The sequence below is a fragment of the Micropterus salmoides genome, unplaced genomic scaffold (genome assembly GCF_014851395.1).
Source record: "Micropterus salmoides isolate LMB-PRFRI ecotype aquatic unplaced genomic scaffold, ASM1485139v1 Ms_hic_scaffold_2, whole genome shotgun sequence".
Lineage (NCBI taxonomy): Eukaryota > Metazoa > Chordata > Actinopteri > Centrarchiformes > Centrarchidae > Micropterus > Micropterus salmoides.
The window spans coordinates 45,613,053-45,625,254 of NW_024041150.1; the positions used below are offsets into that span (position 1 = coordinate 45,613,053).

The window sequence follows — 12,202 nt, forward strand, 5'->3', positions numbered from 1 at the left end:
GGACACGATCAGTTCACCAAAACCATGAGCAAGATCAATAATCTACAATGTTTGAGCATGTTTATGCACAACACTGAATGGACACAATGTCTGGACTGTTTGGATTTTATTTGCAGAAGACTGAAGTACATATTTCCACCCAAGTAGTTGTTGTACGTGGATAGACAACACATTTGCATCCACGTGGTCATGTGTCCCTGACCACCTCCAGAGATCGTTTTGCTGATCGGATCACAATCTGTCCTCAATGCGTCTCGGGTGCGTTTACACATGATCACCCAAAATACATTTTAATGCCAGGTGTAAACACCGTCTATGAATATGCAAAGTCATTGACCAGAGGTGAAAATAAAACTGCCAAATATGGCATTGTGTCGTTCATTAAGAGATCAAACGCGCGTCTCTTTTCTATCAAAGAAATTGTTTTCAAATTTGGCATTAAATTTGACTTTTAAAATGGTGCAAGAACCCTGTCCGACCATAACGCTGCTGTTAGCTGTGCAGTGAGGTGAGATCCACTCTTACATTTATTCATTTAGCTTTATCCAAAGCGACTTACAATTGCTATACATGTCAGAGGTCGCACGCCTCTGGAGCAACGAGGGTGTCTTGCTCAGGGACACAATGGTGGATGGGTCACAGTGGAGGATTGGACCCGGGTCTCTCGCACCAAAGGCATAGTCTAACATGAAACATGTGCAACCTATTATAAAAGTACAATATTCATTTGAAAGCCACACATATATTTTACACGTTAGATCATTATGATATGAGAATATGAGGTTTGGATTTTTGACACTAACTTATGTTAATTGCAAATTATCCAGTATAGAGTTAAAAAAGCACAGCGATAATTATTCAGAACAGAACACTTACATTCACAGCACACTGCTCACACAAACAAATAAAAGTAGCTTTCTCAATTATCTATTCAGTTGTTCTAATGCAAAATGGTGACTAAAACAAAGTGACTTTATATTTTCCATAGAGATAATAGGTCAGTTATAAACAAGTGTTTTAAATTAATAAAAAACAGGTTATAAATGACAATAAATCTGTTTTGACCTTCAATAGAATGTTAATTAAATATATACTGTATGTTTTCATTTCAAATCATATGATAGTAGTCAGACATAGTCAATGATACCGTTTACTTACATTCATATTCTTACATTCAACAGTTATGGATCCAATTAAATAAGAGAAAATGGTGCCAACAGAGATCCAGAGGTGATGCTCTTGCTGCATCAAGCAGCGGACACTCAGGAGGGAGTTTTGCAGACCACATTAAGCTGGACCCACTGGTTTAAACCCTAATCGAGACTTTTTTTTGCTTCATTGTTTCTTTGATTACCCGCCAAACGAAATCTCACGATATTAATGCCAACAGCAAACAAACATTTTAACAATTCTGAATGAATGGATGGTGCAGTAAAGTTTGGCAGACAGATTCCTCAGGATGTAACAGTGTACTTGTTGTTTAAACAGCTGTTCTACAAATTTCATAAACATGCAACACCTGCAAACAATAAACCTAGACAGACCTTCCACATAAACACTCACCGTGAAACAAATCCATCGACAAAACCGGGAACACGAAGCCGAACAGCACAAGAGCAGACATGTCTTTCACCTAATGCATCCCGTGGGCGGGTCTAGAAACTTCCAGAAAGTTGTTTGTAAACTCCTCTTCTTCTTTTTCTCATAGGCGGAAATCGCGGGGGTGTCCGGGGGATGAGGATCCCTCTATCTGAGGGCTGTCTTCCCCTAAAAATCATCAAATAATATAATAATATATACTTACAATAACTGTGTAGGTAGTAAAACAACAAAAACGCAAATGGGGACTGAAGTCAAGCCAGCGTCCACTTCGAAAACGACAGTCAAGCCAGCCCTCGCGCTGTTTTGCGATGCGTGTTTTTTCTAGGCATTACGGTAACATCGTGTCGCAGCACATTTCAAAATAAAAGTGAGCTTCTGCTGAACATAATGCAATTGATGCGGCAGAAACGATTGAATAAATAAATAAATGCTTAAGACACCACAAGTATCTAAAGAAAATATTACAGTCTCACAGAAAGCTTAAAACATTCAGCCAAGATTCGAACTCATGTAAAAAGAAAACCTCCTGTTTCCACTGACTCATTTCACTTCACAGTGACAGCAGGCCACCTCAGGGTGACCCTCTGTCAATATCAGAGCAATCTGATAGTATTTTTAAGTTACAGCCCTTGAAAGTGTCTAATATTTTAGCTATTCGCCAAGACTTTTATTTTGAAATGTGCTGCGACACGATGTTACCGTAATGCCTAGAAAGAACACGCAAAACAGCGCGAGGGCTGGCTTGACTGTTGTTTTCGAAGTGGAGGCTGGCTTGACTTCAGTGAGGACACGTAGTCCGTTAAAATGTATTTTCTAAGTATTTCTTCATCGCCTTCATGTTAAAAGTCATGTCTGCCCCGCTGCTGTCATGGTAACGTTACGATTCACCGTCACCCTCATCTAAAGTTCGGCTGTTTCATATTTATTTATTTATTTAACTCTGATTACAGACAATCTGACTGTCTGCGCAGTCTGTGAGTTGTTTTCTTTGCATCTGATTATCACACTGCATATTATTCAATACTGAAATAAATCCATGTCAGAAACATTTAAAGTTTGAAGTAGATTAATGTCTGTTATTGTCTTGGAGAGTCTCCATCCAGCTGGATCTGTGTCACAGGTGAGGAGCTAACATTTGATTTGAGGACTCACTTCATCCAGAGGTTCACCTGACCAGGTGGATTCTGTCTACAGGTAAACCTACAAGCCCCCACCTCAGTCCCCCTCCAGCTTGTGTTCAGACTGATCCGCCACCTGGTGGTCTTCTGTCCCTGCTGCATCTCCACTGTCCTCATGGTGTCTTCATATCGACGCAGGGCCGCAGGTAACACTCTGACTCATTCAGTCCCACACTCTCACTCTGGTGTTGATGATTCATAATCAATCAATCAATCAAAACTTTATTACAGACTCAAGGTCCAAATCTTACCCACAACAATACATAAATACATATCCACAAACGCACATGAATGCACAAATACCTACACATAAAAAATAAATAAAAATCCATAGTAAATCATGGTTAGAAAAATGAAAAGTATAAAATGATTTAAAAAGAAAATCATTGTTCTACCAGGAGACAATTATAGCAGTGTTTCCATTGTACTTAGCCGTATGTTAGTTAAGGCCAATTATTATTTCATTTTGTGACCCATTAAGCCGGCACATGAATTTAAACATTAGGTTTCTTAAAGCAGCATGAAAGGTCCTTATTCTTGCAGCCACAAACATCTCACTTGCACTACACCATCTTGGTCTTGTGAGTAATATTCTCATTGCGTCGTTAAATGCTACTTTAAATTTTAATAGACTTGCCTTTTAATAATTTGACCACAAGTGCGCAGTATAGAACGGTGTGCTTTAAACAGAGATGTCTTTACACCAACCGTACATGCCCTAAATTTACGTATGCTTGTGCATACATCCGGCGACAGTGCCTGTAAATATCTGTCATTTTATCAGTGATAAAATGACCAAGGTATTTCACCTTATTACAGACACTAAGCTTACTGTTAGCCAATTTAAAATCAGGATAGTTCAAACATTTATCATCTTCAGTTCTGCAGATCATGACGACACTCTTATTGGCGTTACATTTGATATCATGTTCCACACCATACACCGAACATATTGTAAAAAGCTGCTGTAATCCAGCACTTCTTAGGTCATCTGCATACATAATATGATTCACTATTGAATTACCAATCATGCACCCAGTATTACAGGCTCTCAACTGCCTGGACAGATATAGAGATTAAAAAGAGCAGGTGACAAAATACCCCCTTGTCTGACTCCATTGCTAACCCCAAATAAAGCTGAGACACTATTGCCCCATTTCACTTGCGTAGTCCGGTGGGCATACCAGTAAGCCAAAATTCTCACAATATACATGGGCACCCCTCTTTGATTGATTGATTTACACAGTCAAATGCTTTAGAAGCATCAATAAAACACATAAGAACTGATGAGTTTTTATCTCTATATGTGTTCACAATTTCCTTTAGAGCATATATACACAAGTCAGTGCCATGTTTAGCGTTAAACCCAAACTTTGTTATCTGTCGTGGAGTCACAGTTGAGTCTAACTGATAAATGATCCACATTTTCTTTCTAACCTGCTCTGACTGCAGGAAATGACCTGAGAAGGGATTGACAACATTGACGATGTCATCACTGCTGTCTCCAGAGAATTTCACGTCTGAGCTGATCCAAGGGCGCCCTGACCAGGTTGGAGCGAGATTTTATAATAATAATAATAATAATAATAATCCTTATTTGTAGAGCACTTTTCAAAAACAAGTTACAAAGTGCTTTAACAAGTGTAAAGACAATAATACAAAAACAATACTAGATAAAAGCATGAAAACATTGAAAAGACTGAGACAGAGATATTTGATTATTGATTGTGATTTATTGATTTGCAAACGACGGTGGGGAAGAGAAGCTATTGGCTTATAGCCGACATGCTCGATATCAGCAAATAGCCTCCAATCTCCCATTCAGAAATTCACTGCAAGGCAAGCCCCAAAAAGTTTAGTTTTCATGTATCTGCTTTTAATAACACTGCAAGTTAATACTTGATCTTTACCATCAATTTTTTATTCCTACGTACATTAAAAACCACTCTTTAAAGAAATTAATTAGGTATATGTTATTAATATGTTATTAATTAACTCGTATGTCCCATAGTCGCTGCTCGTTACATCCTTCAGAATCAAAGACAGGTTATCGTCCTTCAGCTCGATGTCCGCCAGATTCTCATAAAATGGATGCTGGTAGTCTGGATTAGATGACCCATCCCGGAAAAATAAAACACATTCAGGTCAGGTCTGGTCCAAGTTACAGCTAAGATGGTGACACTGCCGGGAGCTCGACACGGCAGAGTGACATGCTGCCCGAGGGAAGCTGCGACTGTCAAGAAGAAAAAACTGAGCAGAAAAGTTTAAACTGTCCAAATGACAAGGATCAAAATCTGTGTCTCCTCGTCACCATCAGCCAATCGGTGCGTGAAAGAGATGTCCTAATGAGGGCGGTCTTGTATCTTATCTGGCTTGTTGGTAGAATATGTTGGTTTGGGTCTTTTTATTGGGATTTATAGGCCAGACTGAGAAAATACTCAGTCAGTGAGGGAAGAAGCTCCACTCTGTTCCAACCATCACAGCGTTCCTGTACTTCAATAACCCACAGAGTGAGACGTCTTCTCTGCAACTCAGTTTCAGGGATCACATTCATTCCTAATCGGATCAATCATTTATGTTTATAAGCGTAATAGGTTTGAAACATGCCCTCAGATACAGATTTAGAGCCATCCCTTACGTGTTGTAAATATGGTGTCACTATGTGACCTCAGAATTACAAGGTTTGCATGTGATGTCATCATTCTAGGATTTCATTTCATTTCTTTTCATTTCTAATATCACTTTAAAATATTGATGTAGTAAACTGGGATTAGTGCTCTGTGATCCGTAGGCCCTACGGGAAATTTGTATTCATAAAACACCCAAATGAGGATAAACAGCTGTTAAGTAGGCTACTGCCATAAATCTTGCAACATCTTGTAAACAACTTTGTGTTAAACGGCGGCTTGGTTGGGAAGGGACTGAATACTGACATGTTCTGGGTTCACACAGACATTGTGGTCACAAGTTGATCTGCTGTCTCCCGTTTTAAAGAGTGATGGCTGGCTGTTGTACGCCGACAGAGATGAGAGAGCTGATAGGCTAGACTGGCTGAATCATTTTTCTACGTGACACATGTTTACTGACACCAGTTAACATGGCCACTCCTTAAACCGAAACACCGGAGATGTCTTTTCTGAAGCAGATTTGAAGTAACGGTACGTGAAAACAATGTGTCCATAACGCAGAGTATCTATTGGCGCCAGTTTGGGTCACTGACAGTTTGGTTTAGTGTAATTAAAGTTTGTTCGCTCAGAGCTGAGCCGCCAGTTTAACAATTCACACACCTGAAAAGTGACATAAACAATTCACCGGGACAAAAAAAAAACTGTCACAGAAACACTCACCGTGACACAAATCCATCGACAGAACCGGGAACATAAAGCCTGACAGCAAAGGAACAGCGACATGTAAACAACAGCCATCTTCTTCAGAAACTTTGTGGACTTGGAATTTCCTGTAAGAAGGTTTTGTACCAGAGTGAATTATTATCACTTGTTCCATAGTGGGGTTGGTCAGATCAAATATCATCACATAATATAATGACATATAGACTTAAAAATGACTGTGCAGCAGTACAAACACTAATGGGACAGATGTAGGACTCCAGGTAGGTAGTATTTTATTCCCTTTAACGTCACATAAAGTTATTATTTTCTCTTTAATACGGATGGTGCTGAGACTTTAATAAATTAGTCATGACAAAAAATTATGATGATGAACCGACTCCAGAGGCCCCAAGCGTATCCTCGTAGGCCCTCGTGCCCCCTAGTCTACAAGGCCCGACTCCACTTTTACTCTACAGCTAGAATGACTGATGTTTATATCCGTCTCCTACCTTATAATGACTACAGCCTAATGTTCATGGCTCCCCAGTTTTCATTTATAATATATTTTTTTAGCATTTTTAGTTTTTTTGTTATTGAAATGTTATAAAAATTAATGTTTTATCAAAATAAATATTTCTACCTGAAAAGTAAAAAGGTTTGCTGGGAATTATGAAATTTGTTCAATGATATTTTCCCTGTCACGTGTGGTAACGTGCTTGGAAATCCTCACTTCACCTTTCTTGGATCGGTTTGACCTTGTGAGGAAAAGGCCCGTAAGGTGAACGTCTTTTTATTTCGACGGCTGTAGTTCTGTGTTCATCTCGACGGCTGTAGTTCCGTGTTCATCTCGACGGCTGTAGTTCTGTGTTCATCTCGACGGCTGTAGTTCCGTGTTTATTTAGACGGCTGTAGTTCTGTGTTCATCTCGACGGCTGTAGTTCCGTGTTATTTAGACGGCTGTAGTTCTGTGTTCATCTCGACGGCTGTAGTTCTGTGTTCATCTCGACGGCTGTAGTTCCGTGTTTATTTAGACGGCTGTAGTTCTGTGTTCATCTCGACGGCTGTAGTTCTGTGTTTATTTAGACGGCTGTAGTTCTGTGTTCATCTCGACGGCTGTAGTTCTGTGTTCATCTTGACGGCTGTAGTTCCGTGTTCATCTTGACGGCTGTAGTTCTGTGTTCATCTCGACGGCTGTAGTTCTGTGTTCATCTCGACGGCTGTAGTTCTGTGTTCATCTTGACGGCTGTAGTTCCGTGTTCATCTCGACGGCTGTAGTTCTGTGTTCATCTCGACGGCTGTAGTTCTGTGTTCATCTCGACGGCTGTAGTTCTGTGTTCATCTTGACGGCTGTAGTTCTGTGTTCATCTCGACGGCTGTAGTTCTGTGTTCATCTCGACGGCTGTAGTTCTGTGTTCATCTCGACGGCTGTAGTTCCGTGTTCATCTTGACGGCTGTAGTTCCGTGTTCATCTCGACGGCTGTAGTTCCGTGTTCATCTCGACGGCTGTAGTTCCGTGTTCATCTCGACGGCTGTAGTTCTGTGTTCATCTCGACGGCTGTAGTTCTGTGTTATTTAGACGGCTGTAGTTCTGTGTTCATCTCGACGGCTGTAGTTCCGTGTTCATCTCGACGGCTGTAGTTCCGTGTTCATCTTGACGGCTGTAGTTCTGTGTTCATCTCGACGGCTGTAGTTCTGTGTTCATCTCGACGGCTGTAGTTCCGTGTTTATTTAGACGGCTGTAGTTCTGTGTTCATCTCGACGGCTGTAGTTCTGTGTTTATTTAGACGGCTGTAGTTCCGTGTTCATCTCGACGGCTGTAGTTCTGTGTTCATCTCCACGGCTGTAGTTCTGTGTCTATCTCCACGGCTGTAGTTCCGTGTTCATCTCCACGGCTGTAGTTCCGTGTTCATCTCCACGGCTGTAGTTCCGTGTTATTAAAATTTACGCCTGTGTGAACGCCTCTACGTAGAAATGAAGGTGAAGTCAATTACAAACACAAATGAAATGGCAGCATCATCACCTCTTAATTCATCCAATTGAAGATAACATGAACTCACTTAAATAAAAATATGGAAACTTTGTAAATGTGTTAAAATGTTTTACTTTGTGTTACAGAGACGTCTCGTTGTCAGGCCAACAGCAGGATGATGTTCAACTACTGAATCCTTCTGAACCCTGAACACAACAGGGAGTGGTGATGCCGCAGTGGTTAAGATATGTGCCTTTGGTGTGAGAGACCTGGTTTCAATTCCTAGTGCAACACTTCACCATTGTGCCCCAGATGCTTAACTCCTTGTTTCTCCTTTTTGACATATATAGCAATTGGAAGTTACTTTGGATAAAAGCATCAGCTAAATCAAATGTAAGTCAAGGACTAAAAATGATAAAACTTTAGAAATTCATCATGTAAATGTGCTTTATGTTTTTGTGATGTGTGTCTAGTGAAACAGTGAAAGCACAACGCTGCTCTGCTGACTGACAGCCTTCAGCTACTTGTTATGTTTTTGTCCCTTTCTGACCACATTTCAGTGGTTAAAACAGAAGGTACAAAATCACTTCCTTCCAACGAAACTACCACCTACAGGAAGCTGCAGCGTGTTTCTAGTGTTTTTCAATCTCAGGACCCATCAGCTATAAGTTTTAATAAGTTTTTAGAAAGAGAAGCTTCCAAAGCCGGCTCAAACATGATCTGTCAACACTATCTGGACTACAAATGGAAACCTGAATCTGGTCTCTCACCTACAGATTCTGCGTTCACATGCTGATATCTGTTCAAATCAACGTTTTAAAATAATTACAATCAGGATTTTAACTTTGAAACTAATAGAAATAAGGTCCAAATTCCTTCAAAAGAGCAGCTTTAAGTTAGAACTCAGTATATAAATGCACCAAACCACAAACGCATCCTTCAGAGTTTTCCGACTGTCTGTGAAGGCATCATACAGATGTCTAAGTTTTCATTTTATTCTGCCATCAGGTGTTGAATTTCTTTTGATGTCCAGATTTTGTTTCTCTTGACTTCATGCTGTGGCTCAGAGCTTCATGTTAAAACTGAATTCATCTTCTTTACTGCAACTAAACAACTAAATGTTTCTCATCACAGTCTTTGGAGAGAAAACCACAACACTGCCGGCCACTCGCAGGGGAAGGAGGAGGCTGTTACATGAACATGAAGTGATCAGAGCGCAGATCTCATTTCACCAAGTGTCAGGATGGAGGGAACTATTCTTCTGTGGCTGCTCTGTAAGTAATATCAGGCTGCTTCATCATTTAGCATTAATGACTAAAATCCTGTAATCACATTATGTTTTTTATGTTTTGGACAGCGTGTTCATGTCTGAGTGTCGTCCCAGAACCCCTAACATGACATTAGTTAATAATAATGTTACGTTAAGACGGTCTGATAATGTTTAGGAGGCATTTTAAACTTGTGATGCCACTGTTTCTCTTGTCACTAATAATCTTTACTCTTTGTTTGACTTGGTTTTTATCACAATAATCTGCATTCACTTCATCTGGTGTCAGTTTTTGCTGATTTCTTCAAACCAACCTGAGTTTCATTTCACACTCTTTAGTTCTGACGTCACTGCTGAGCTGCACAACAAACCAGGGTGAGTACAGACAGAAACATGACTGACGCCGCCTAGGAAAATATTTTTTTCTAGTGGTCAACATGTCTATTTGCTCACCCCCAGCCAGTCGAGGCAGATGGTCGCCCACCCTGAGCCCTGGTTCTGCTCGAGGTTTCTGCCTCTTAATAGGAAGTTTTTCCTTGCCTGTGTTGGCAAGTGTTTGCTCATGGTGGGAATTGTTAGGACTGTAAATAATAGCACAGAGTACGGACTAAACCTGCTCTATATGAAAAGCAATACAAGATAACTGTTGATGTGAATTGGTGGTATATAAGCAAAATTTAATTGAGTTGAAAACAAAAATTGTAATCAAATCAAGTTTTCCACAAGGGGTTTTAAAATCTGTAGAGCATATGACATCCTTTAACATTACAACCTCGATTCTGATAAGAAAAAACTTCTCCCAGAAAGAGAAACAGGGGATACATCATCCAGGACAGAGAGGAAATTGATGTTGTACAGAGCAAAATAAATTCACAATATGGACAATCATAATGACAATATTATGGATAGATTAAAGACATGTATGAATAATATGGGCATTTCCTTCAACAATTCATCACATCCACAAGCAGCTCTATGACCATGGGGGCAGACCTCACCAGACTTTATTCAGGAGATTCTCTATTAAATCATTTAAAGCCACTTTTGTCATTCAGCAAGAATGTATTAACAGTATAAAGCACGTCTAACTACCAGTAAATTTCAGGACTTCCATTAAGGCCACCAGAGGGTGCAGTCAACCTGAAATAACTCTGAGCTTAGCAGAGAGTTCAGTGGTTGTGAAACGTGTCAGGGCATAAAAGATTATTTAGTTTAATTGAAAATGTTTACATGTCACCAGCTCTTGCAGCCTCTCTGACTGTGAGTCCCAGCAGCTCTCAGCTGTTTGAAGATAAATCTGTCTCTCTGAGATGTGATGAGGACGACAGCTCTGCTGGATGGACGCTGAGGAGGAACACAACCAGACGACAGATGACTCAGTGTGGAGCTGGCTGGGGAAGATCAGCTGGTTCTTCCTGTAGCATCACTCTGACAGTCACATGGGACAGTGGAGTTTACTGGTGTGAGTCCAGAGAGGGAGCAACCAGTAACACCATCAACATCACTGTCACTGGTAAGATCAGACTGTGGAGTTAGTGTTGATGAAGCTGTGTGTAAATGATGAAATGCTGTAGTTTGTCTCTGTGTTGAGGTGGACCAGTGATCCTGCAGAGTCCTGTCCTCCCTGTGATGGAGGGACATGATGTCACTCTGCACTGTAAAACAAAGACCCCTCCCTCCAACCTCCCAGCTGGTTTCTATAAAGATGGCTCCCTCATCAGGACTGAGCCTACAGGTCACATGACCATCCACCATGTTAACAAGTCTGATGAAGGCCTCTACAAGTGTGACATCAGAGGTCGTGGAGAGTCTCCATCCAGCTGGATCTCTGTCACAGGTGAGGAGGTTTCCTTTGATTTCAGGACTCATTTAATCCAGAGACTCATCTGACCAGGTGGATTCTCTCTACATAAAAACCTACAATCACAGCTCCACCCACAACTACAATCCTGCCCACCTCTGCAGCCCCGCCCTCAACATCAACTACTATCTTTGACCTGACACCCTCTGAAGCCCTTCCTCCTTCATCGCCTCCTGTCTCAGCCTCCTCCCAGCTTGTGTTCAGACTTGTCTGCCACCTGGTGATGTTCTGTCCATACTGCATCTCCACTGTCCTCATGGTTTCTTTATATCGGCGCAGGGCCGCAGGTAAACACTGAATAATTCACTAACCTTTATATCAATCACTTAATCAATAACTCAATCAAATTATGTTGATTATTAACAGTTGTCTCTAAGAGAAGCTGATAAATGATTACAGACATTTCTAACCTGCTCTGACTGCAGGAAATGACCTGCCTGTCTCCATGGTGATGACCCTGCCCACCCAGGCTGAGGAGGGATTGGAGAATGGATATGTCTGCACTGCTGTCACCACAGAGCATCACTTCTGAGCTGATCCAGTGTGTTCAGTGTGTTCTGGTTCTTAATGAAGCTAAAATGTTTGAGTCATCAGCAAATAAACCTCAGATTTCCGTCATAGATCACAAACAGCAGAGGACCCAGAATACTTCCCTGTGGAACTCCTCATGTTGTAGTTTGACTAGATGATGTTAAATTCTGGATGTCAGACTTCAGCCGCAGCATCATTCTCGCTTTAAACTCTTCAAATCTTTTACTGTAAGCCACTGTGTGAGAGCCAACAAGTCCTCCAACCTAAGCGTTAACATAGGTTGTATTAACCATCCTCCAAAAATGACTCATATGAGCGTATCCTAATAAAAGCGCCTCCATTGGTGACATTTGTCCATGCCTCCTAAATCAGCAATTTCGTATTTGGATTCCTGACCAGACCTATACTTTGTAGCGTTAGCTAACGTCTCTAACGCTACAAAGTAACTTCATAGAAAATAAATCC

General features: G+C 40.8%; 1 long non-coding RNA gene across 8 annotated transcripts; it reads left to right on the forward strand.

The window, feature by feature from the left end:
- Window positions 1-2,327: 2,327 nt before the first annotated feature.
- Window positions 2,328-10,997, forward strand: LOC119913075. 8 transcript variants are annotated; one of them, XR_005446358.1, is made up of 9 exons: window positions 2,328-2,576; window positions 2,693-2,722; window positions 2,797-2,926; window positions 4,233-4,329; window positions 8,225-8,471; window positions 9,213-9,352; window positions 9,685-9,720; window positions 10,586-10,858; window positions 10,937-10,997. It is a non-coding gene; the product is annotated as an uncharacterized LOC119913075 (long non-coding RNA). The 8 variants fall into 8 exon arrangements; XR_005446362.1 differs by having other exon boundaries at window positions 2,328-2,473; window positions 2,553-2,576; window positions 2,693-2,926; XR_005446359.1 differs by having other exon boundaries at window positions 2,328-2,926; window positions 8,225-8,338; window positions 8,429-8,471.
- Window positions 10,998-12,202: the final 1,205 nt, after the last annotated feature.